Raw genomic sequence first — 27,245 nt, forward strand, 5'->3', positions numbered from 1 at the left:
CAAATCCAGGTTTCCGAAGCAACCCGCATAAAATTGAGTTTAATTCGTTGTACATGTTTGTGACGCTTTAATCATTGCATTTTTGTTCAACGTCATTGAATATGGAATTAGTGAGGTAACCCGTTTGGTCATTTTATTAACTTTAATCAATATTTTAATGTTCAAATCAAACCACACTATAAACAATTTTTGTGTTCTGCAAGTGCTTTAGTACAGTTTTCGTCCAGTAAGTGTTCATGATACACTACGAACGAGTTCAAGCTTATGTTTATTACTTTAAGATAATAGTTACTATAGCATATCATTCAAAGATCAATCGGTCATTCTTACGGTTTCTCAGTACGGAATAATCACATATAATTTTAAATGTACGTATACGCTTTTCACCTTTCTTAAAAAAACAATATTAAAAGATGAAAAAAATGTTCTCTTTCGTTTTTTCTTTCTTCGCTATTTCTTTTTTTTTTCTTTTTCTTTTTCTTTTTTTTTTCTTTTTTTTTACGTCGGGTAAAACTCAGCGTTTTTAACTTATTCAGGGAAAATTGGGCCCACTCTGAAAAGCTCGAACTATACGTGCAGATACGGAACTGCGTGAATGAATATATAGTACATATAGAGAAGCCTCGTCGCCCGGAAAGATTCCGAAAAAAGTCCCGAGCTCCGGATAGGTAGGTAGGTAGGTAGGTTGGCTGGTTGGTCGGTTGGTTGGTTGGTTGGTGGTTGGTTGTTTAAAAAAGTTTCGCCCGAGCGGCGTACGTACGGAATCGATTCGGCGGTGGGAAGGGTGCGCGATGCCGTTCGCCCAGGGCCGCGATGGAAGGGGGCGGGGGGTCAACGGGGGCGGAGGGGACATGGCCTTAAGAATCAATCCTGGCTTCGGCCATCTGCCATCCTCGTAGCCGGGGTCGCTAGCGTTTCGGACGACGATGCCGCAAAAATTCAACCCCCCCCCCCCCCCCCCCCCCCTCCCCTCCCCCGCCCCTCGGCCCTTACCTCTCTGTTTCTTTCTTTCTTTCACACATAAACACTGCAGCAGCAGCGTTTGCACACGCACACACACAACTTGATTGCGTGTCTGTCTCCGCCGCAGGTAGGCAGGTAGGTACGCTGGCAAAAAGTGGGTACCTACCTGAGTAACGCTGATCGTGCCTTACGTAAACTGGTAGTAATACCGCGGTGATTGCCTGAAACGCGAAGAAAATTAATGGCCGATATAAATATACGGAGGGGGAGGCGGAGTAGGGACGGGGGGGGGGGGGGCAATTACTGCATGGTCTTGACTTCGTAATCGTCCTGCTATTAATACAATATAAGCTATGTATAAGTAAATGGGATGTTATACGCACTGTGAGAAAAATACTACTTAAGGAATTTATTTTACGTTAGCGGAAGTTGAGAAGAAAATACTTTTTTCGAATTTTTTTTTATTACGAGAGAGTGATCGTCGATCGTATTTATTATTGGGTTTTTATGGAATTTTTATTGTATTCGTTAGAAACGATGATCTGTTTTTAGTCAAGAAAATACTTAAAATTGAAAGAAAAATTTTGATTTCAAGTTTACATTTTATATAGCTTCGAAGTTGTTGAAAATTCGGTCGATTCGTACGATTTTACTCGTTTCATTCGGAAGACGATTTTTTATACTCTCGTTGAAACATTTTTCTTTTATCAACTTAGCACGGTTGAATATTCAATTTCACTATATTGCATTGATGTTGGGTTACGATCAGCGAATGGCAATATTAGATTGACTGTTGAAAAAAAAAAAGAAACAATCTCGTACTGTGACTTGAGAGAATATAGCCTTGAGAATATAATGAGTAAACCTAATTTTAAAGTGATTTGAAACAAAGCATCGAAATCTAAGCTCTTTTTTGTAATTCCAGTAGTTTCTATTTTTATATTTTTAAAGAGATCCATGTAGCTTACGGGTATAACAGTTCAAAAGACATCGATCTTTGGCTAAAGAAAAATTTCTTAGAATTTATTTCTACTTTATTTCATTATTGATGACAGAAAGTCCTGCAGGTTGTTGCTCGAGTGTGCCGAATTATCAGTATATTTGAGGTTTTATCACGTGAAAAAGAGAAGAATGGTACATACCTACTTATATTCTGCCAGGAGTAAAATTTTACAATACCTAGAATTTACAACAGTTGTGTGGTAAAATCTAATTACTGAATTGTAAATATTTAAATCCAATTACTCTGGATTGACGGAGTGAAATGAAAAAAAATTTATATTTTTCTGTGAATTTCATCTGCGTTAGTGAATAGACGATGCTGGAAATTTCATGCGATCAAAGTTGGTAACGTTACTGTAAGGATGCATGTTCGAGAAAAATCCTTACATCGCACCACTGGAATAGTCTGAAATTTAGTAAACTATACCGAATCAAACATACCGATATTTTTCAAAAGCCAACTACTCGAAAGTCATTCTGAAACTGAAAAACAATGAATTTCTTCCCGATATGTCGTGACGTTAGCGTTTCTTACTTCAACATCGTGAAATTTCCCGATATCTAACCTATCAAAAAGTGGCAGGCGTTATTCTACTATAACGATAAAATTCGAACGGGGCGAGGGGGGGGGGGGGGGGGGCGGAATGCTGGGATGCGTTTGGACGAGAAATAGAGGTGCACGCAAGGTATAAAAGCGTTATAAAGATGGTGGAGCGAGCGAGGAGACGAGGACAAAGCCGAAAGGCCGAACCAGTTTTCGCTCCTCCGAGTTCTTCTTCGCTATTGCAACAGCATCGCGCGGTGAGAACGGTAGAGTAAGGAAAGATGATTCGAACGAAAAGGTTGCCGGTCGAAGCCATCCGGTATGTGACACGAATCGTACCGCGGGTAGCGACGTGATAAAAGATGAGCAGGTACGGGTATGTAACATATATGGGTCATTCGACAAACTGTCAGGTTATAGCTTTTCAGGGCCATCATTATATTTGTTCATCTGCAACCCAAGTATTTTACGGGTTACGTCAGAATGCGCAAGCTAAAAATAATCGATGCATCGATTAATCGAGTCTAAAAAAATAATCGAACATAACTCGAAGAAATCGGTTAAAGTTTAGATTTTTTTAAAACGGTGCATTTGAAAGCAAAAGTTCGTAGGTTTCAGTACGTTGTCTTAACGGCGGAAAAGTTTTGTTTTTTTTGATAGTTTATAGTTTCTTTTTTGAAGTATTTTTAAATTTCTGGTAAAAATATTCATTTATCTTTTAATAATTATATAAAATAGGTACTCGGTAAGACAATTATAATGATTGATACTTTGATTACATAAATTGATATTTTATTACGTCGTTAATTGGAGTAAAAAACAAAAACCAATTGGGAAAAAATAATCGGTTTAATCGAAAATTGATTATTTTTGGTCGTTCTTAGACTGATTGTGAGAGTACATGTCAAATTGCAAACCTCTGCATGGAGAGATATGTGTGAGATAAGCTGTGGTTACTACGTAGCCCGTAACTATTGTCATATTTTATCGAACGAGTTTTATCATAATTATAGTGAGTTTTGTAACCGCAACCAGAAGATCTAGTGCGTGTTATTACTATCATTTTGATTCATGGTCACTGGTTCTACATTTTCTTCTAACCAATGCGATAATTTGATGTTGATGCAACAATGAAATGATCTTACAGCTTTGTTTAATGGAAAAAATATAGTCTACCGTGAACGACCAGATTTCTAACGTTGCAATAAACACAAAATTTGCTACCGACAAAAGTAATCACATTAAATACTCACATGCACGTAATAATTGAACTCTTTCGCTAAATTCTTGAGAATAATATATTTACAATTATAAATATAACGACTGTACGTTGACGGTGTTTAAAACTTTGTAAAACACACATTGAATGAGTAACTTGGCGTATTCTGAAATATGGGTGTCCAAGAAGGTAGGAGAAAAAGAAGATCGAAAATTCGGGATCTAGGCTATAAATTTGATACGAAATCGTTTGTGAACAAATTGTGCGCTGTATTCAATTCGTCTTTATACGAATGGCTGAGGATGAAACGACGTGCAAGAAGTTAGAGAGAACGAGAGAGAGAGTGGGCAAAGAAAAAGAGTGAAGGTGTTGCAACAACGATGAGCGACGATCATAGCCGGAAGTTGGGTAGTCGTTAAAACCTCTGTACGTGAAATACAGGTGTGTTTCATCTCTCCGGTATATTAAACATAAAACGCGTCGTCGTCGTCGTCGTGGAGAGGGAGTCACGCCATAAGAAAGGCTGCGTGCCGCCCGGATCTTGGAGTATTCACTGAAAATAATACCTACCGGTAATATAGTTACAGGTACCTACGTATTTAGATGCATGCATACGCCGAGCTGATGGATAGCTAATTGTAGTAAGCCTTGAGGAAAACCGATTCGCGGCAGGCAATTACTGTATACTTACACCTGTATGGATACCTGAAATACTCGCGTATAAATTACAATAAATAAAGAAATTCACGGGCACGCTGCGAAATAACACGACGAGCAACGTGTACGAAAAATGAGATGGGGGAAAATCAGGAAGGTGTAATGTGGCCAGAGAGCTTGATATTTCGAGGGACTATTGAAAGAATAATCGCGAGGCAATATAAATTGCGAGCTTGACGATGGTGACGTTGATATAGCGATGCGATACTTTGAGGTTATCTGAATTTTTTTTTTTTTTTTATCTTCAGAAAGTCGATATTTTTCCCTTGAAATTTGATATTTTTTAAAGGTATGATTTACGCATGTAGTCAACTCGTCCGGGGGAGTTTCCGAGTTATCTGCTGACTTCTAAAAGAGCCAGGCAGGCCCTCTAAAAGTTAATGTCAACTTCATTTGATGAACGGTGACTTTCTTCTCAGTGTATACTTGCAACTTCGATCTCGCAACAAACAAATTAAGGATGAATCGGTCGGTCGAGGAGTTTGATTCTATAGTTAAGGTGGTTCTTTATTGGCTGCGGAGTCATCGGAACATCATTTTGGAAAAGTGTATAATTTAATTAGAAGTTATTGGAATAATGCACGATAATGGAATTCATGAATACTAAGAACATTTTGGATTATAGTATATTATATAGTATATTATAACATAGTTCCATTATTGTCGTACATCTCACAGTACAATAAATTTTTTTGTTAATAAGAAATGAACGTTTTATTCTTCGTTTTGCTGTTATTAGTAATACATAAATCCAGGTTAGGTGAAAACACGATTCATGATATCCAAATTCCGCGCCATATCATCGGATCTCTGATCCGACATTTCTAATCTGTACAACGTCGTGTTTATCATTCGAAATGGTCCGCGGCAATGTCTACTGTACAACATATCGTTGGAAAAATCAGTATTCTAATAACTATTATTTCCTTTTTTTTTCAAGGTCTATAGAGTTTATGAAATAATTGTGACAGCACTTCCGTTTAAAAAAAGAAAAAACTTTTAACGGTCGTAAGCGCTGTGTCAATAATCCAACATTCAAAAACCTTGTTTTCACGTTTTTGGCTGGTAATCTGGTCTGATATACAACGAAGGGATTCACTTCATTTCCATTAACAACCAGTCCAAGTCTGAATTACAGGTGAGTTTTTTGGATTAAATAAAGAACCACCTTAAGAAAAGAGAAAAATGTGCAACTTCTTATACCGACTCTCTCTCTCTCTCTCTCTCTCTCTCTCTCTCTCTCTCTCTCTCTCTCTCTCTCTCTCTCTCTCTCTCTCTCTCTCTTTCTTTCTCTTATCATCATCTCCCCTCCCTTCCTCTCATTTCTCGACATCACGCGGTGGGCGCGCTCCAATTTGCGGTTGAAAAATATTGCTCCTGCTACTGTTGTAAGAACGAAACGCGAATCGAGGCATGAACGTGCATAACTTTACCCACCGGGGGCGCTGCATATACTATAAATATAATGCACGGACAAAAGAAGATTGCCGATTTGCATTTTTCTGCGGTGTAAAGACTCGAGGGAAAGGGGCATGGATTATTATTCATTCGCCGTGTATAATATCGTCACATCCTAACTATATAACCATTACACACGCGCGCACACACACACACACACATATATTACCTAGATATATACCGCATTTTTTCTGGACCCTCGCTTTCGCATTTTCTTATTTCTTTCACTGTAAACTGACGTGTATTGTCTTAGGAAGAAAAAGATGAGCTTATAAAAATAAGATTAAAAATCAAAAATAGCGTAAACCTTCAGAAAGAAAAACTGCGCACAGGATAAGTAATGAACTATTGCTATCTTCGAATCTTACGAAATCTTCTTACGTTGACAATAACTTAGCTATTAATATTTTATTTACATTGACTGTAATTTGTGCAAAACACATTGCTCGGTACTCTTTTTCTCTTAATTTGTGACTCGACGATGAGGTCCACTTACCCTCAAAATCCTTGGATCTGTGATTCGGTTTTCCCATTGTGCATTGCATCGAATAAACTACCGGCGTGGTTGAAATTACGCTGGACAAATGTAGATTCGAGAGCAGCGAGAACCGGAAGCTGGGTCGTGCGTCATCCGATGCCATTCGAGCTTTCGAGTGCTCGTACCTACCCGCGGTTCAAACGAAGATCAATAAAGTGCTCGCTTATATAGTTGGCTACGCGCGGGGAGGGAGAGAGAGAGAGAAAATCGAGCCTCTCCCTTCGACGCCAACCTCCCCACAAAACCTCGCACCAGCCCATCGCCGAGTCCAGGTTCCAAATAACCGGTCCGACCGGAGCGAAAATCATGACGACGATATTTCGATAGGGAAAGATAAAAAAGTTTTCGGCGTGTTGCAATTTTTTATTCCCGTAGAAATTTCCATTTCTTTACTCTTTACAGTTTACACACTGCAATTTGACGAGATTTTCACGTGCCGGAGATGACGAGAAAGGTGTAGCCGACTTCTAGGGTATGATATTGGGAGCTGAAACCTGCACTGAGAGAAATTTTTAGTTCCAAATACTGCTCAGTCCTTGAAAATTTCGTTTTTAACCACGATCGAAGAATATAGTTCTAGGTAGAAAATGAAAATTAGTTTTTAGCTGTTACCGCAAAGTCTAGTATCCGTTACTATTCTTTCTCATTACGATCACTTCTACTATATTTTCTTGTAACTGTTGCGAAAATTTACATGCTTGTGCAAGAATAAATTGACGTTAAAGGCTTGTTTAACTAAAAAAGTAGAGTAAACCTCAGAAACTGATTTTGCGTCGCAATTACAAAAAAAGGATCGACAATGGCGAAAAATGGTTAGGCGCACCTCGTTTTTCGTAATTCCAACAATTTCAAGCAATTTTTTTAACGATACCTGTTTTACTCAATTTTTCTACTTACTGTAACAAATGAAATTTTTCTCAGTGTAACGACGTTTACATCATCCATGAATTTATCCGCGTTCAATGTTCCATTTATATCTGCGTATTATAAATTCGAACATTTTTACCGTCAGAACTTTGATGACATGAGAAAGGCACAATTTGACAAATTGTGTAATAACCGACATTTTAATCAGAGTCAACACATTCACCTACTTATCTCAAGATGCGGATAGAAAAGACGCTGTCTCATCGTCACGCATATGTACATTTATTTTGCCGGTATTTAATCAACATACGTGTGGGACTTCCATATCACTAATAAGACTTACATATATATATGTAAGTAATCCGGGAACTTGAAAGAACATAAGAGATGGGTAAAAAATATCAGCTACGCGAGATGTCGACGCAATTCGGTGAAAACGAACGTTTTCGGGGCGCTTATTTCCTTACCACAACTCACTGTACCTCAAATGTCCAAAAATGCTTCCGAGTACGTAAAGGTACGCATGTAGGTTCGAACAAACGACAAATGCAATAAATTTCGGTCAGTATTAAGCCTGAAAGATGATTAACGCATGAAATAAGGAAATAAGGGTTGCGTTTGCCCCTCATGGGTTAGAATGCTTAATGCTTGGTTAGTATTATTCAAGAGTTGTAAAAAAGTAAAAAAGCAAAATATAGGGAAGTTAGGATATTGACCAAAGCTGAGCCACAAGACGATTACGCTGAGCTAGTAGGGGCATCTAATAAATTTAGTATTGTGGTAATAAATTAGTAATAAAAAATGAGATCTTCCGTTCGATTTTTTAGTCGGCTGATTTGGCTGGTGCAGCTACCAGGACGTAACTCGAGACGTTCTTCCGAAAAATAAGTTTTGCGTATTATTCAAATTTATACGTGTCAATTGTGATTACTAGTTATTCGAATGTGTTAACATTCTTTCCTATTTTTCATTATTACCGTGACTTAAAGAGTCTCACATATTTTCAGCATACGAAAAACGTTTAAATAGCATTTTGCCAAGAATTTAGGTTGGAAAAAAGAAAAAAAATTCAGACCGCAGATAATATTGAGCTCGCCGCACGGTGTTGGCAACACTGAATTTTGAAGAACATAAACTTATACTTGAGGCAGTGGGGTTTTTTTTTCTTCTTTTTTTTCTACAGCACTATGAGATTAAACGTAGGCATGTTTACGCCTCTCATACGTTGATATCGGAAATATAATTAAATAAACAACTCTACTTTTCTTTGAGGGGAAGATTTGCACACTCGTCACTTCTCTATCCATCCCGATTTCCTCAAAATAATGTGTAAATTAGAAAACACATTTCGATTGTCTTTCTATTTAAGTTAATAGAGTTAACACTTTTACGAGTACTTTTACTCAGGATAAATTGTGCTCTTTTTTTTTTTAATAATTGACCAGTGATCCTAATCTGTACTTTTACACTTGTCAAATTCAATTCACGCTCATCTCGTCTAACGTAAAATTGTAATATCGTAACGCTGGCGACCGATTTTGTTTTTGTCCTAAATATTTCCTTCGTACTTGAGTCACAAATTTACTTTTTTTTTTTTTTTTGTAGATATCAGTAAATTGTCTGGGTCGGTCAATTGTACGTGTAATGTGTATATTGTATATGTATACTCTCTTATACGAATGAGAAGAGGGACGAGAGAGATGTGACAAGAAGTCGCATCGTGGTTATATTATAGTCTATACAGCAGATAAGTTGGAGCGTTATTTACCGCTCTTCCCTGTAAATCCCTTAATCATACTTGTCTTATTTCTTATTTCTCGTTCCAAAGAGTCGCTACACGTATATAACCGTAAAAAATTGTCGCCAGTAGCAGGGATACACTATAAATCAGACTTTTTACCTCGCCAATTTCACGTGCGGGACGACGGGCAAGGAGTCAAATTCACCCCATAAATCACCGCCCAGGTTATACCTACTCTTTCTCTGATATATATTCCGTACACATGTACTTTTTATTTTATTTCATTTTATTTTCTACTTTTTTATTCCCATACCGTGTACTCGTCATTCGTCATCAATCACCTTACACAAATCGGTGGATTTTTAATACATCAATTACGCACATGTTACACTGATGATACGACATGTACAGAGCGAGTTTTTACCTTAATTTCAATATGCACATATATTGTAATAATTTGAAATAAACAATTCGGATGGGGTAGAAATTGTCTTATGCATTGAATGCAAATCGAGCTAATAATTTAATGCGAAAATTCACGTGTAATACAAAATAAAAGTTTAAGCCATTTCGTTAAATGAAACGTGCGTTTTGTCTTTTTTCCTCGAAAATCTTTCTCTGTTCTTGTTCATTTCTTTTTTTGACACAAATTCAATTTTTATAGCAGCAGACCCTAAAAAAAAAATTCTGTTTTTCGGGAATAATCAAATTTTTAAAATAAGCACATTTCTTTTATGAGTGATTTGGAATTTTTTTAATTATTCGTGAATTTTTTTTTTTCCATTCAGAACCATTATAAGAAAAACTTGGAAACTGAGTACTTGGTTAAAAAATTTATTCTTCATGAATAACATTATACCGAAAAGTTTTGTACCGAGACTTCTTGTGTTGATACCTTGATATGATTTCTTTTTCATAGAAGAACAGTTTTTGACGTAGAATTTAATATACGTGCACCTATGCTGCAGTTACGTTGAAAGAAATGTTGAGTGCATTGTGTTGACCGAAGTAACGTGACGTTTACGACTTGTACAAAATTCAACGTTATAGCTACTCTGTTCACTTCTACGTCTTCCATGTTGATTTATAGCTTACGAGGATCTCATATCCGCCAAGTAACTGCAAGAAGCGAAGCCTGTTATCAAAGGAGGAAAAATTACAGCCTCAACTATAATGATTTATACAAGGAGAATCCTCCATAAAAGCACGTAGTCAAGTCGTCGGTTAACGTTCCTTCCTTTCAAATCCAAGGGACAATATTCCATGATACGCTAGTTGAGTTTTCCAATGCGATGAACGTGAATTAAAAATTATGTGATGTAACGAATCTTTAAAATTAACTTGTACTAAAATTTGTTATCGTCAGATTTCTACTCCTTAATCACGACGACGATCATCTGAAATTAATTGTAATTCAGGATGAGCGAAAAAAAAAATTTTCAAACTTAGTGATGAAATGAATGAAACTTGAAAATAATTCAATTTGTATTCTCCCACTGCCGCACAATGATTTCACTGCGCACGATACAGGTTGGATACATTTTCATTTCGTAATTGAGAACAGATACGATTAATGCAGAACGATATCTCCAGTTTGTTGGCCCGAAGCCAGTGGTTTTGATGTTGATTCTTCGGTAGGTATGGAAATAATCGGATTATTCGATCAAATTCTCCAATTATTTATACGTTGCTGAAATTTTACCCTACTGATTGATACTGGAGTTTAATCATAGGTCCTAATGAAATGAACGTGTTTTTTTTTTTTTTTTTTTTTTTTAACTGTCATCTATTAGTTATTTATTTTATCCGCGATTTTTCACGACTCACTTTTCTACCGTGAGGTGAATGATTTATTGTTACAATAAAACGAAACAGGCACTCCTGATTGTGAGTTAATTCTACTCAATGGCTGTAATCGAAATGGTAAAATATTCAGCGTTGAGTGGAGTGAATATCAAGTCCCACTAATTCGATAAAGCGTAATCTACCGTATATCTCCGATAGCATCGCACCTTCGCTGCAAGTTGGAAAAGAAAAATCTTTTGTCGATGTTATAAGTGCCCTCTTTCCACTGTTCAATTGCGCAGCGATCGTGTAATACGTCAAAATAGTGGCTTACACACTTTTTATACATCCATTATTGCGACAATTCTTTAATCCGATTAGATTTTCCCTCCTTGTTGTAACTTGAAACTTTCTTTTGTTCCTTTTTTCCCGCGAAATCACACATTCACCACTTTGATTTAATGATATTAATCAGGACGAACATGGTGTGTATTCGGTAAAGGATGAATGGACCATAACGTCTGAAGCAAAAGTAAATTAAAACAAAAAAAAAAAAAGAAATTGTACAAAAACACAAACGAAGCATCTAATTCTAGTTATAAAACGCTTTCTCAAAGTATAAATATCTTATGTCGATCTTTTTTTTTTTTTTTTTTGTCATTCGTAGGAATGTTGTTCAACAAGTGAAATTGTCGGAGATATTCTAAACGGTTTTTTTTTTTTTCTTCTTTTCTTTTCCCAACTTTTGCTTCAGACTGTTTGTCGAGTTCTGTGAATCCTGCAGTATACCTACCTTTACGTGATTGGAGAGAAAACCGTGACGTTTTTTCACGTGGTGTAGACATTTTTAATCTTGCGTTAAAAATGTACGAGCACATAATGCATTCTAAATTATCTGAATGTATATCTGCAATTTTTTAAACTGGTGATCCCGTCAACCGCACGGCTTTGATGTTTTAAGAGCGGCAGATCAACAAGCACCGGCGGGTTCCGCAGAGTGCCCACTCGTAATTATCTTGATTGCGTTCGACGCTTGTATAGGTATAAATCTCGGCCTGTGCCTATAATCATCTTGAAAAATGATGATAACGTGAACTTCGAAGCTTATGCACGAGTTGGAATTTTTCGAAAATTGTGTATCAGCTGAAATCTAGAACAGATTGCTGACCTTGTCTTTGTGATTTTTAAGAATTTTAAGAATAATACGTGACTGCAAAAGTTTTACCTTAACATCGCGTGTAATCATGTTATTTGTTTTTTTCTTCTTCTTTTTTAAACCAGTCTTCTCAGACGCAAATTTCACAGTTTAGCAAAAATTTGTGGAAAATTTATTCGAACTTTGTAATGTTGAATGAGGCATGAACGTTCATGTTAGCGATGATTAGCCTCCGTTAATCAGGGATTGTAAACCAGTACTGGTGTTGTACGTAAAAATAAGGGTGCTTCAGTGACGAGTCAAATTTCTCTGTAGCTTATGTTGACGAAGTCTTGATGCAACAAAGGTAACTATTTTCCCTTTCGATTGACTCGAAGCTTCGAATTCTAGAATTCGAAATGGTGGATCTATGTGTTGGTCAAAAATTCAGGAAACTATTCGATTTGAACGAAGTTTGATTCCGAGGTTTTCTACAAGGCTGAACACGAATCTGAATCCAAAATTTGAAAATTCAAATTGGCGGATTCAACATACTCGATAATAATGCACAAGTCATTTGATTTGGATGAAAATTGGTATCCTGGAGTTTCTGAAGTCGCTGATAAATTCATTATGGCCGACTCTTTCGATCCGTTGTTTGAAATTTTTTCATTCCAACCTCAGGCACGTGATCTGCAGCCTTTTCAAAGTACGTCGAGCACCAAGTTTCGTTAAAACGAAGTAATTTCTCTTATTTTAGACCGTCATACTGAACGTCCGAATTTGAGTTGAGATTTACAATCAACGTCCTCCAACCTCCCGATTTCTAATCTTTCGTTTCGTTCGAATGTAGGCAAAAACTTACGTCTCCAATGAGCGAATCACAGACTTGGACGTTTCGTCGCGTCGTAGTTTGGCCAATACGCGCGATAGCTAAACAATACTCGGCGATCCAAATTTCTCACGCGCAACTTCCCATCCGCGAGTCAATACTGAAAGAAGAAAAAGTTCGAACGAACTTTACGTGTAGTCCTAATAAAAAAAAACAATCGTTTAATTGATTCGACAAAATTTGGTTACAGGCACCAACGAAAGTGTTTCGTTGCATCAAGCAAGTGCATCGCGTTCGCCGCATTTGTTGTCGATTCAAAGGAGCGACACTCGACTCAAAATAATCCTTCACCTCCGTGAAAGGTACACCTCGTCCATATACACCGCTAAACACGCGTTTCCTATTTCCCCCGCGATCGATCCGCGTGCAGCAGCTCGCGTTCGGCACAGACGACCCAAATTGAGGCGGGAGGGCGCGGAGGGAAGACGTTGATCAATTCGAAGTTTCGTGATTGGCAGGTTTCCCTCGCGATGCGTTGGTTAGACCTAGTCGCGTCCCTCTCCCTCCGTCGGCGCGCGAAATCGGACCGCGTCGAAGGAGATCCGTTTTACGCAGGGCCAGAAGGGACTATACCCATACCGCAATGGTGTCGTGGGTGCCCTGTCCCTCCCTGGATAACTCTCTAGGCCTCGCCTCGCGACTGGCCGACCGGGGCAACGCCATCGCCACACGACGACACGACGGCGATGGCGCTTCGCGTTCGATCCGGTCCGGGGAAAGACAGCGTCGTTCTCTCTCGACCGCCCCCGCCGCCCCACGAAAGGAACGCTGCTGCTGCTGCTGCTGCCGGGCTTCGTCGTCCTTCCCCATACCCCGGCAGCCCCTTGACCCCATCCCGTTCCTCCCCCTCATCCTCCTCATCCTCCTCATCCACATTCAGCACTGCGTCGTCGTCCTCCGAGGTCCTCGTCGTTGTCGCAGTCGCCCCGCCCGTGAACTCCGACCTGTAAACTCGACGGGGAATTTCGGTGAAAAAATGGTATACGTTGAAAACTTAGGTTAAAGACCGCCCCCGCGGGGCAAAGGGACAAGAGAGTCTTATTTAGGATGGTTCGTTGCCTTCGGTTGAACCTCGAGAGTGGATAGAAGCCCCGTCATCTAAACTGAGGATTGTAGGGAAAAGGGTAGAGACCAGCTGGAGAAATAGTTTTTTCGCGATACTTTTCAGCTTTAGCACCGTGAAAGGGGAAGAGGAAAAAGTTTAGGTTTGTTGGTAAAATATTAAAATCGATTCATTTCCGTCTTCTGGTAGAATCGAAGGTTTAAATTAAATTGGTCATACGATTCTTCATGCGTATCATTTGATTGTAAAATCCTACAAGGTGCAAATTTTTCCATCGAGTGGTTTCCGAGATTGTCGCGGGAATTTATTGGACTGACCAACGAACTGACATCTTTCTATTTCTGGGATTCTAGAGGTTCGAAAACGTAAATAATCGTTGAAACTAGAAAAATTTATTTTCAATTGAAACTAATACTTTTCTTGTATCACTAAAGGTATTCGCAACGACGATAGTAAACACGAATAAAACAACATTCTTATTATGCAATGGAAGAGAATCCAACGAGGAGAGTAGTATCTTTTAGGGGTGTTTTCTTCCCCCAAATCATGGAGCCTCTGATGTGTAATTTCATTCATTTGGCCTTTCCTCACTTTGGTTAAAATTAGCAATTCACTGACTGAATCATCTTAACAAACAAAATCTGTCGTGTATTTTCGCCTGAAATATTCATTTTCGTTGTTGCTCTTGAAGTTTCGGCGACAGGTACTCATAGATTTAAGTTTAAGTGGATGTGTTATTATTTGAGAGCCATGGTGAAGTGTAACTGGAATTACACGTCAAAAGTGGAGCTACCTATTTTCGGCAAAAAAAAAAAAAAAAACCAGAAGTTTCAGAAGAATCTGTGATCCGGAGATCTGGTACTCTTCTTATTATAAATCGAGATATCATTCTTTTTTCTGATTCCGTATTCAGTTTTCCTTTCCCTTTTACCAACCTTTTATTAAGATGTTGGGGCCCATTCATCCTTAACCGCTGACTGGAGATAAAGTGTAGGTAAAGACGTTCGCCCCTCTCCTAATTATTGGTATCCGGGGGTAATTGCACTTTTCTCTACACTCACCGGCAACTCTTTTATGGGATTTCGATGTAAATGAGTCGGCAACTGCATAAAATTGCAATTTCACCCGTAGTATTCACTTCCTTCTACCTACCACCGTAAAGTCCACATTAGGTCGACTGTCTTTAGATCCACGAAAGTGATATTCCATGAACAAAATGCACTAAACTTGTCGTAAATTGGATAATTCAGTAAGGTTTAACACCTAATATTCTCTGACAGTATTAGTTTTCTTTCTACGAGGTTAGACAAAATTTTGTTCAGTAGACTTGTGACTCACGTATTTTAAAGAAAATACCAAGTTTCGCTGCCAACACTGCAGTTGCGGTTAGCTTCGGCTTTATGTCAGGTTCTTCCCTCGACGTCTTAACCCCTTGATCTTCTACACACGGTGTACGCAACCTCAATTTTCTAATTTATACTGAGTGTACTTTTTACACTAAGTGTCTAATTATTATGCCGGCACTGAAGTGGGGCGGTAAACTGCAGACCGGATGGTGTTAACAGGTTAAGGGCTCATTGGCACAAGAATTCGCTACCGGCGTCAAAAGCCAGTAAAGAAAAGAAAAAACAAAAGGAAGTAAGTTGAGGGCTACGTTAGGTTGCACCGGTGACTCGGGCGCTTAGATGATTTTCTGTGTTATAAAAAATGATCCATAATCTTTGCATAAACTATCAAGAAGCTTGACTTGTTGTAATGACTGCAAGACACACTGATTGTACGGTAACTGTAAAAGTTCTTTTTACGCTTCTAGGCCTCTTGCTAATTGAATTAGCAAAACTTATATACTTCAGGTTCGAGTTAAGGATATGAACTAAGAATTAACAAACACCCGAACGTGCGAAATTTACCTGTATAACATCAAGTTGAAAAATGAAAGCAAAGATACTTGTTTCAACGAACACGCATATTACATAAAACATTGACAATTCCGTGAATGATTTAAATTTTCAAGCGGGTCGCAAGATTAAACATATTATGCATAGAAGACGCATCGATTATGCAACGACTGGAATTTCGTAGTATGTAACTTGTAATCCTAGTCAGCAATAGACTCGTTGGAATCTTGAGATTGGATCACGTCCTGTTGGTGCAGATTACGATGCAACTCGTTTTGACTGACGAAGAGAACTGTCATTTTTTAACACTCCCAATCTTTTGATCTAGGACGTTTTTCGTCAATGTCGATCTCTTTTCGCGACTGAAAAAAAACTTCTGTCAAACAATTATAAGTCTTTCCATCATTGTTTTCACATGATGTGAAACAGAACTAACCGGCAGATCGATTTGCTGAACTACATAGCCATGGTTATTTATAGGGAAAGATTTGAGAGTTTGGAGTCGCTTTATAATCACAGCATATTTGAAATACCTATTTTGAAAACAGTATCTCGAAGATTGTCTCTTCCACTGTCAAATTCCGCCCGTATCATTCTGTCACGCTTTTCTCTTTATTTCCGTGGCGTCTAAGTTTTCCTCCCGATCGAGAATTCGAAACGTGGTCCCGAACTTTTGGGCCTTACTTTACGTACCTGAAACAAGTATCCTCAGGGACCCGTAACGCCCAAGTTGAACGCCCTCCGTACATCGCTGTGCATACGCCAGGTGGTGAACAAATTTATGCCCGTTGTAGCAGACAAAAGTCAGTTTAAAATGGAGATAAGAATCGTCATATTTTTTCTTTACCGTTGTGGGGCAGATTAATTTTGTGCAAACATGGTTTACAAAATAATAGTGTAAATTTAAATGGTGGGAAATTATTTAGGTACATCCGATTGCGTATTCACGGATTTTTTAAATTTATTTTCCACTTGTATCTCGAAACAATGCATCTGAAGTTCCTCGGTGAGTTACGCACTTCTCCGACCTCTGCAACGAGTGTAACAGACATTTTGCTGGATTGATCTTTCAGTCATCAACAAACTCAAAGCAGAGCTTCAAAATCGTAGATCTGTTTATTTAATATCGAGTTACCGGTTCCATCCATCGATTTCAAATGGTTTTTCTTTTTATTGTTGCAGGTAGGACATCTTTTTTCTTCACTCCATTGGGGTTTGCAACATTTGTCGACTGACACGTGTTCTCGTTATACGCCAACGCTTCCGAAACAAAGATGCAATAAGTATATGGGACATTATTCTCAAAATCGAATAGCTTCGAAAATTCAAATTTTTCTTCGTTTGTTCTATGGAAGAAAAACATCAACTTGATTTTTATTAGATTTCCATACCAATTCATTTCTGTGTTCAAATTCTTGAAAAGCATAACCGCTCTTTTCGATATAAAATGTAAATTTTTGTTAAAACACAATGCGAAAAAAATGAAACTAATCAAAATTTCACTTTTGATAGTTATTATGATTTCAAGAAAAATATCCCACATACAAACATTGTTGCTTCAGATGGAACAGGGCAAGTATGTATTTAAATGTTCTCATCGTGCCTCTTTGGAAAAGATATGTCCATGCCTTTTCACAAAAGAACTCACCGGTTCAAGACTCCTAGTTAGATTCAACGGATTGATCGAAACATGATGTCGAAGTACTTGAATGAAATAAAATATATAAACTAACTAGTCGGCTGAACAGGATAAACTCAGTTATTTAGCACTATTGGTGACTAAGCCATAAAAATTTCAAGTCATCGATCTTTGAATATTAAAAGCTCTCATTTAATTTCCAGATTAAAATGCGAGTGAGAATCAGCAACAAGTATATTTATGCTGTTTTCTATCAATCCGTATTTCTGACTTTCTTTATCCGCCTTTATTCTTTAGGCCGCCTGAATCGAAAGTTAGGAACCAGAAATAATTGTATATAAAATCACCAGAAATCTTACTTACGTGAATAATGGCGGATATGAAAGGAAGAACATTTCTGGCTATGTGGTGGATATAAATCTGAGAAAATTTGACTGACACAAGCTAAGACATCAACGATTTGCGAAAAGGTTTTGTAATTGGAACTTTCAGAACGATTAAACTCTGCTGTTTTTGTCCCGATTCTCTCGTTTCAGATCTAATTTTACTTACCATAAAAATCTGCATAATGCCTCTGAATTTTTTTTCCCATTTAACATATAATTATCACGATCGGGGGTAAAAATAAATTTCTTTACATACTGTGGGTAAATTATATTTTTATCGACAAACGTATTGCGCTTTATAAATATACCATCAGCTATAACATTTACCGAATATTTCTCAGACCTCGCGTATAAGATCTTATCAGCTAGCAGACAGAGGAGCCGAAAACTTAAGAATAGGATTAGCAACATGAAATTTGAATAACTTTGCACGTTCTAATCACAAAACTTTTCCCTAATAATAAATTGCTGATATGCTAGCGTGTGTCGTTCGAATTTGCTCAGCTTCATTTCCATCATGTACCAGGAATGTTGTTTCATTTGTGTTCACCGTCGTTAACGCAAACGACGTTTCCGCAGAATGTATTACGTTCTAAACGGTTTCCGGTCGATTTATTCTTGCACCGAACTTTGCGGATCACACGAGGTGTCAAAAATTTCCACCAACAAAATTATCTGGTCGGTTGCCGCTGCGCCGTCCGGCATGTTACTAACACGGGTGTGTCGGTGTGCGTTTTTACATAGGTGCCGCCTGTCCATCGTCCGCAAGACTGAGCGACACGCAGACGGATCCGCCCCACGTCGCTTTGCTATATATAGGCGAGAGTGTTGGGACGAATATAGGCAGGTATACAGGGTTTCCTATTTTAGATTATGTATCGGAGTAAGCATCTCGGTAAGTAAGTTCCGTTCTCTGGTCAAAAAGTCTCCGTGCTTTCGTATCGCCCTCGAGATATCCCCCCACGCCAATTTTCAATCACGCATATATATATATTCGAAGCGTGACAATCGGACGAGTGAAGGAAATGACAATGGTAACACGAATAAAAATTGCGAAAGAAATGAAAATGGCGATATTTATTTACATAGAAATCGAACAACTTATCGACTCTTCGAATCACACGCTATTGTGCCGAGACAACCTTTATACCAAAATAGTATTCTATGGCTTTAAAAACTTATAATTTATGTAAAAGTTGTGCATGCGTAGAGGGGTAACTTTGTCGGAAATGAAGTATTCCTTCGATTTTCACGATTTTTTCAATCCATTTCTTTCTAACAGTAACAATTTACGTTACATCGCAATAATCATCATCGAGCATTGAAAACCTATTAGTCTACTACGAGAAATAGTAAAAATTCGCAAAGAAATCTGTTTCGAAAGTTCTCCGACCATGCAGAAAACGTTTATAAAATAGGTGGTAAGAATAATACCTAATACTATGACTCAAAGGGTTAATGCGGCAACTGATGTTTCGCTTAAATACGTGTCGCTACCAGCAACACCGACGAATCGGCCAGCGCTGCCTGCCGCTGTTACACCGAGTACCACCTAAATGCCTGCTATGATCACGAGTAAAACTTAAAAGGCCACGCCGGGCTTGGCGCAGCGCGTGTATGTGTAGTTGGTCCGCCTGCAGCGTGGGCACAACGAATACGAACGACTAATACCATACTTTTCTCCTCCATCTGTCGTCCGTGTGGCCTGGACGATAGGTATATAATCCGCCTTGTGCTACCAACGCGTTACACGCGTTACACACGTCCACGCGAGTGACGCACGCACGTGTTCCCAATGATATTAGGGCACGTAGTGTGGACCGAAGACGCGGACACTCTCCTTCATGGAAACGTTGTTCCCAATCTCTTTTGCCTCGTAGACCTAGGCAGCGAGTCCGGAGTCACGAACTCTGGTGAGAAAACGAGATCCGGTCATTCGATCTTTACCAACCTTTTGACAAAGGATGGTAAGGCAGATTTACCGGTATTGAGCATTTGGGTGATTTATACGTATATCTTAATTTTTGATTACCAACGAAGCGTGACGAAACACTAAAACTTGGTAAATGTCGGATTTTAGTCTTGAATCGCGTATAATAACGGAAGAGACTAAAAGATGACAAAGACTATCACAAGTGATACTTTGACCACTGTTGGTGCTTCTGCTGTCCTATCTACACATTTTTCTTAACAGTCTGTAGGAACTAGGTGTTACATCTGAAATTTGGATCAATCAAACAGCTTGATCGAAAACTCTAATAGGTACTGATGTCTCGAAGCGTGAATGAAACTTGGTGTAACCTATTTCAAGAGCACAAAATTGTTAACTTGTTCGTTATCAAAACTCGCAAATATGTAAAAACTTGATGAGGTTTCGACGAATCTAGACAATCGATCGAGTCTTCGGATACGTTAGGTTCCGTAAAGGCGTTTTTGTCAGTTGACGTTGAAATCATTCAGGCACGATTGTGATTATTCCTGGGCAAAGTATCCCGCATGCGTTGAACCAGGAGGATGTGCGCGTTTTTCAATCAATACTCAAACCACATTTACGCACGATATGCAATCCTTTCCCTGTACGACATGACCCAATCGAAATGTTTCTAGAAATTCGATGTACAGGCACTAGGCGTGTAAATAGAGTAAACACGTGCGATACGGTATCTGTGCAATTCTTGACATAACGGGTGCGACGAGTTTCTAACAGTTTTTCCTCTTGGCATTAGTAAAATATTGTATAAATTAATACATCTACAGATCATATAAATATGCATACACAGGTTAGTCGGTGTGTCTCCACAACTCTAATGTATTTTACATAATACACTAATAACGCTTATTTATCAATGCAATTTTTTTTTATTTCATACACATACATTTCGGAAATCATGCGGACCTAACATATGAATAAATTATTATTTCGACTATACAGCTGTTGACGGGGGGAATTTAAACGTCGATTCTGTTGCTTTCCACTAGTACAGCAGCTGTCAAATTGGTTTTGTAGAAAATATATATAAACTTCGTTCAAGTCCGGGAGGGGATTGTAAGGTAGTACAATCGTCTCCCTCCCTTCCTGTCAGGTCCAACTTCTCGCTTCGGTAGGTTCGGTGCACACAAGTAAAGTGTATCTATATACGCGAAGCCGCTGACCTTTTTTTTTTTTATTATTTTTAAACCGAAGATGTGAAATTAAGAAAAATAAACATAATAATAATAATAACAAGACTATAAATATTCGCTCGGCACAGAATGAGTAACCGGACAGTATGTGACGCGTACAGATACATATATATATATATATATATGTATACGCACACGCAGAGTTGTGCTTATCGCGTTCTTTCGCGTATAAATTACTAGAATAATCTACAGGATATATAAAACATCTATGCGTGAATACAATCTGTCATACTTCTCCTTGGGTATTCGATTTGTAACTCGATGGATCATCGTAATGTATAAGCTTGTCTATATTTCTACTTGTCGGTGAAAACGGAAATTGGTAAAAAGAAAAAGAAAAATTGATCCAACGGCAACGAGACTAATTGTAAGACGACGATTAGTACAATCAGAAAATAGCGTAACAAGGAAGGTCTAGAAATGCAATACTGTACGGAGGCGTTATGCGAAACTGCGGGAGAAACGACGGAAGGAGGGAATGAGTAGGTGTATGGGCGCAGATATATATGTATGTGAACTACACGAGACGGCGCATGGCGGAGAGCGGCGGCAACGTGAATAAAACACACAACACATACGGAATTGAGAATCGTCGCGAATACCCAACTATATATATACACACGCACACGCATGTATACGCGTATAAATTTGACCAGGAGCAAAGAGACAACGGCAGGAGTTTGCTCGGACTCGCGGAGAGGAGACAAATCGAGGTGGGAAATTTCGACAGCGTCTATACCGCGGCACCGCGCACTTACATGATAGAGAAAACTGTTCACCTTTGAGGTAACACATACCCGACGATGCGAAATACGAAACGGCGCAGGTGTGCTCGCCGCTCAACAAATGTAATATAAATGCATAATGCGCTCTAGCGTTTAAGTAAGGGAATTTTTGGCTAGTAAGCGTACCGTAATGACCCGCAGCGCACCGGTCCTTGGAATGCGGTAATTCGTCTCTTCCCGTCGCACCTGCAGGCATATACTTAAACATCGAGTGTATTGCGTGGAAACTTTGCGCGTCCGTCGAAGCTGCGTTTCGAACACGCGGCAAGTTTCACAGAAAACACCCGGTACGCACAGGTCGGAGAGAGACGTACGTACTTACCGTTAACTTTGGGCGAAAATAGTGCAGGGAAGAATTCGTCGGTACGGTCGTAATAGACGACGCTTTCACGATACATACTCGGTGCATACGCGTTCTCTCGTCTCGCGTCGTACGTGTGTGTATTTCACACACACACACGCACACTCGCAAACGGCGACGGAGGCGCTCAGCGCACCGCACCGCACGATCGGACAAAAGATAATCGCGGCTGTCGTGACGCTCGCAGCTATAGTAGTAGGTAGTAGGTACAGAGGCGGCGAGCGGGGGCCGATGGGTAATAGGGAGCCACCGCCGCACAGATACGAACTGCTTCTCGGGGCGTCGGCAGGGGGGCGGCGGAGGGAAGGGGATGGGAAGGGGGGAGGTCTGCCTCGAAGCTTGCGAGTTGCGAGCACGCGCCCCTCCCGCCCTCCCTCTTTCCCCACTTCCCGGCATACCCGTCGGTCGAGAGGCAATGAGAAAGAGAAAGAGAAAGAGACGGCGCGCTCTTCTCCGTTATAGGTGTGTGTGTGTGTGTGTGTGTGTGCGCGCGCGCGCAATGCATGTATGTATGTACACAGAGGGCAAAGATACGCGCGAGTCGGCTCGTCGGCTCGAAGCGCAGAGTCGCCCGTTCCGTCCAAAGCAAAGGGGAATCGGTATTAGGGGGTCGCCGGGGGAGGGAGGAGAAGCGGAACGGAGGAGACAGGCCGCCGGGGCAAACCAAGCCGAGCCGAGCCTAGCCGAGTCGAGCCCAGCAAAAGGTACGGCATGGGACGAGCCGAGGTGATACGGGCCTTCAGGTCGAGCGGGGATGGCGCAGGGTAGCTCGGACTCCGTCCGTCCATAGTTTGCGGCATCGAACCGCTACGCGATGCGAGGGGAGTTTTGGTTGACTTGGTTCCCGATGCATTATTACTCATAGGAGCCGCGCTCCGATACTAGGCGGTTCAGGTATTCGATTGATTATCGTCGGTCGGCCGATGAATCCTTTATTGCGAACGGACCGGCTCGGCTTGCTGGGAGTTATTTCTTGAATTTCGAGATCTAGTATCGACGCTGCGCGATAAATCCGGAGATGAATCCCCTCGTATCCGTGGAACTTTACCCGTCGTGCTTGTTACTTTCGCCCTCTCATGTCGTGACCTACAGCCGGGTTGCGGCCGCGAGGTACGAGCCCTTTTAGCTACCGACGCGAACATTCTTTTTTACTTCGGCGTGATCCGTACCTGTAGCGGCGAGAAAACGTCGAGTCGGGCTAGTCTTGAGTATGCGGTCGTTGGAACGTTGGATGCACGTTGGAAGGGAAGGAAGGTCAATCGAACGCTCCGCCGAACGGAGGGCCTTGACTAGTTTCTCTCCTTAACGATAAGTGTATGGGTAGTTTCCATCTCTTTCCACTCAGCCGGCTACTTCTTTCTTTTTCTCTCTCTCTTTCCTTCTTTCTCCGTCTACTTTTTCTTCCCGTTGGATTTACCCGTGGTGCTTACAGCCTCGGACTTTTGTTCAACGTGCTCGATCACGTTCCAACTTTATTAATGCGAAATTCAAACGAACGTCGAGGAGATAACCGCGGCCAGCGTTGCCATTAACGAAATACTGACCTTGACAGTGTCCCTGTTAATACGGCTTTGCGTTTATTTCACTAATAAAGTGAACACCGTCTAGCCACGGTCTGTCGGGATATTGGGAGAAAGAAAGGGGGAAAAAACAGCTAACAATAAACGACATGTAAAACACATATCATAAATAAATTTCATTCACATTTGAATCTGTGAATCTCAAGCTACACGGCGAGAGTTTAGTCATAGTACAACAGTCGAGCGAAGATAACGATTGCGGCACAACTTTCAGTCTAAATTGTTGTCGTCGATGTACGCATCATCGATAATCTTTCGTTATTGAGGCTTATCGTTGCGTACAAGTCCCGTAATTACACTTGCCGGTGTATAAAGGTGGCATTTAGATCGTAGCTCGACTCGCGCGTCGGTGCGATTGTTAACCGTACGCTTTACCCACTCTAAATGGTAATGCCAACACGACCGGAATGCTTGAGGCTAGCAGGCTGTTACTCGAACGCAACCACCGATGCATTTAATATTTACTACTGTACAGATCACCGCTGCAGCTATTCTAACGTCGTACGGAATATGCCATAATTCCGAAGTCGCGTGACGTGACGGATATTGTCATAAACATATAACTCGCAATCGTTTCGGGTGCGCATGATATAAAGAGCGATGAATCTTCGTCTCGAATTGCAAATAACAGTCGAGAACACGGGGATCCAGCATACGTGTACTTGGAACGTATCCGGCGGTCTCGTCCCGCGTTTATCGGTACGTTAATCGGTCAAAGTCGCACCGTGCGATATCGCAAAGGTTACAATGTACGACGATGTACAACAATGTACAACCTACCGCGACTCAGGATCCCGTCATGAAAAGATTCTTTGAAGCGTCGAAAAGTACCCGTATGTGCACGTATCGCGAGGTTGAAAATATTTCACGCAAGACCGTTGAACCAGCGTGAATTTTTCATCGGTTCGGAATCCTTCCTAAATCGCACGGCGTCGTCGGGGCAATGACGAGACCGACGATGAGGACGAGGAGAGCCAACGAGTCGACGCGACGTGCCAACGAACGAACGAACGCAACGATACGAACCGAACCTCGGAGAAGGAACGAACGCCGCCTAGTCGATGTAGGTACACGTATACCGTCACCCTCACCGTCACCGAGCGCCGAGCTACGGTGAGACCGAACGAGAAGGGAAAACGGCTGCAGGGGGAGCCCGGGGGGACACCCGGGACAACGGCTGCGGGGATGGGGACGATGGGGGGGGGGGGGGGGGGGGTAGAGGGGGAGGAGAGCCCAACTGCCGCTGGCACGACGGTGGAAGCGAGGCCCGAGCAAAGGCAGATCGGGGACGGGAAGCGAGTAGGAACCGAGCGCGAGGCAAGCGAGCGACCATCTTGCGTGTGCGATGCAACGCTCGGGAAGAGACACGACGAGCGGAGGAGCGGCCGCGGCGGGGTTACGATAATACTCCAAATTTTCATTAATTACAAAGAAATCCCGTTTTCTCAGCGGCAATTTTTCTACCGCACGCGCGTTGTTTGTATGCGCGTGTACACGTATGTAGTACGATGTGTATCTCGCTGTTGACGGTTGCGTAACACACCGAGCACGTGGATAAACTTCTCGCGCGCGCGCGCGCGCGTTTGTGTGTGTGTCTCTGTGTGTGTGTCGTGTGTCTGTGACCACGTGGTTTGCCGCGCGAGTTTAAACTGTGTTTTGACGTTTTTCAAACGTGGCGAGAGAGCGTGTATTTCGTTTTTTAATACACAATCGCGTACTTGTTTTGTGCAGTTTTTTTTTTTTTTTTTGCTTTCTTTTTCTTATGTTTATTTAGGCTCATTTTTGAAGCAAAGGACGTTGCGGTAGAGCGGTGTGTCGCTGCGGGAAGAACGCTGCAGAGGCCGAACAGCTGATCGATCAGCACGGCAATCGGCTTTCGCCCGAAGGATTATTATTATCTATGCGCTACGAAGCCGCGCTACGAGTTTGATCCTCCTCGATTCCGACTCATTGTCATTAAATGACTTCGTGCTGCTTATAAGAAGTGTATATACATATACTTATATATATCTATAACGCTGCTGTTGATTCACCGAAAGAGAACGAGCCAGTCTCCAAAGCTCCTCTTCGTAAAAAGAAGGTCTTCTTTGTTCGTTGCCGCTGCAGTGTAAGAATCGCTGTGGAGTGGATAGCGGCGAGGTGCCGAGGCGAGTTAGAGTCGGTTGTACGTAGCTGGCGAACTGCATCGATTGTGAGATAGCTGGAGAAACGGAAAGACAGGAAGAGGGAGAAGGGGGGGGAGAGAGAGAGAGAGAAAGAGAGCGAGCGAGAGACGGATTCGAAATCCGAAGGTATTATACGGCAGCCACAGGTATAATACTTGGGTCACGTCAAGGCGCGTCGTTTGCCGAGCTACGTTCCTCCTTCGCGGCCAGGTAACCCAAGTTTCGAGACCCAGCGCGGCGCAGCAATTTCCTCGCGCATATTATACCCACAGCTTGAGAGTTCGAATATCCGAGGAGACGTGCGGGGAATAACGGAGGGGGGAAGGAACGCCGTGGGCAGGCAGGCACGCGATTTCTTCTGTGTCATCTACATACATACACACGTGCACACATGCACGGACTTATACCAGGAGTGACGTGTACGCGGAGCGAGCAGCGGTGGACAACGTTAACCAGCGTGTGCCGTCGTCGTCGTCGTCGTCGTGCACTTATTATAGCGAGGCGTTGAAATCTGGAACGAACGCCAGCCAGTCGCAGTCGGAACGAGCCGCAGCCGAGCCGAGCGAGCCAAGCCCTTCGTACCGAGCTGAACGAGCGAGCGGTTGCTTGCAGAGAGATATTCGGTTCGGTGGGAAAGCCCAAAGTGTGCGTTGTTCGTACTCTCGTTTAGTTCGTGTTGGTGTGTCGTCGTCGTCGTCGTTGGGTTGAGTATAACCGCGGACCCGGTGCCACCGCCGCTGTCTGAGGAGCAGTTGTGTGTCTGTCTCTCGAGCTTAGACTGCTTCTGCCGCCGTTGCTGCTGTTGCTGCTGTTGCTGCAGCACCGATTCACCGCTGCATACGCTCGGTTTCGCTTCACGATCCGTCGGCTCTCTGTATCTGCGTAAACCACGTGAAATTGTTGCATACATTTACAGTTGCGTGTTAAACTACTAGCCGGCTTTACGTGCAGGAATAATTACACACAAGCGCACGTACAGACACACACACACATATATATATATCGTTGTATCAACACATACCGAGGGAAGTGACTACATACTTGACCCCCAGGAGGCTCGGAGAGCTACTCCAACCGATCGACCATTGGGGAGAGCACACCAGCCAGCGGCGTTGGAATACTCAGGTAAAAATTCTCATCTTAACAATCAGAATTCTATCCTACGTACACCTATTGTCAGCGTTTTATTTTTCGCCGATCGAAACGATGAATTGCAATTGTAACGTTGTGCCGTTATCGACGTGTATCACGAGTAGTACCTACATCTTTTTTTTTTTTTTTTTTCTCACCCGTAATTCACAGCGTGTGACAATTGTATCGTTGC

General features: G+C 41.3%; 1 protein-coding gene across 13 annotated transcripts in view; it reads left to right on the forward strand.

Moving 5' to 3' along the window:
- LOC124301841 (bromodomain adjacent to zinc finger domain protein 2B-like) overlaps window positions 1–27,245 on the forward strand; it is a 118,114-nt gene that overhangs the window by 12,013 nt on the left and 78,856 nt on the right. For 5 of the 13 annotated variants that reach the window (XM_046757337.1, XM_046757339.1, XM_046757340.1 and 2 more), the window contains exon 1: window positions 25,549–27,046. The exons of 1 other annotated variant lie outside the window; for it this stretch is intronic. The gene's annotated coding sequence lies outside the window, so the exon portion shown is untranslated. Of the gene's footprint in view, window positions 1–25,542; window positions 27,047–27,245 lie in introns of those variants that run through there. 7 more of the 13 variants (XM_046757332.1, XM_046757335.1, XM_046757336.1 and 4 more) reach the window with 4 other exon arrangements.

The sequence above is a fragment of the Neodiprion virginianus genome, chromosome 4 (genome assembly GCF_021901495.1).
Source record: "Neodiprion virginianus isolate iyNeoVirg1 chromosome 4, iyNeoVirg1.1, whole genome shotgun sequence".
Lineage (NCBI taxonomy): Eukaryota > Metazoa > Arthropoda > Insecta > Hymenoptera > Diprionidae > Neodiprion > Neodiprion virginianus.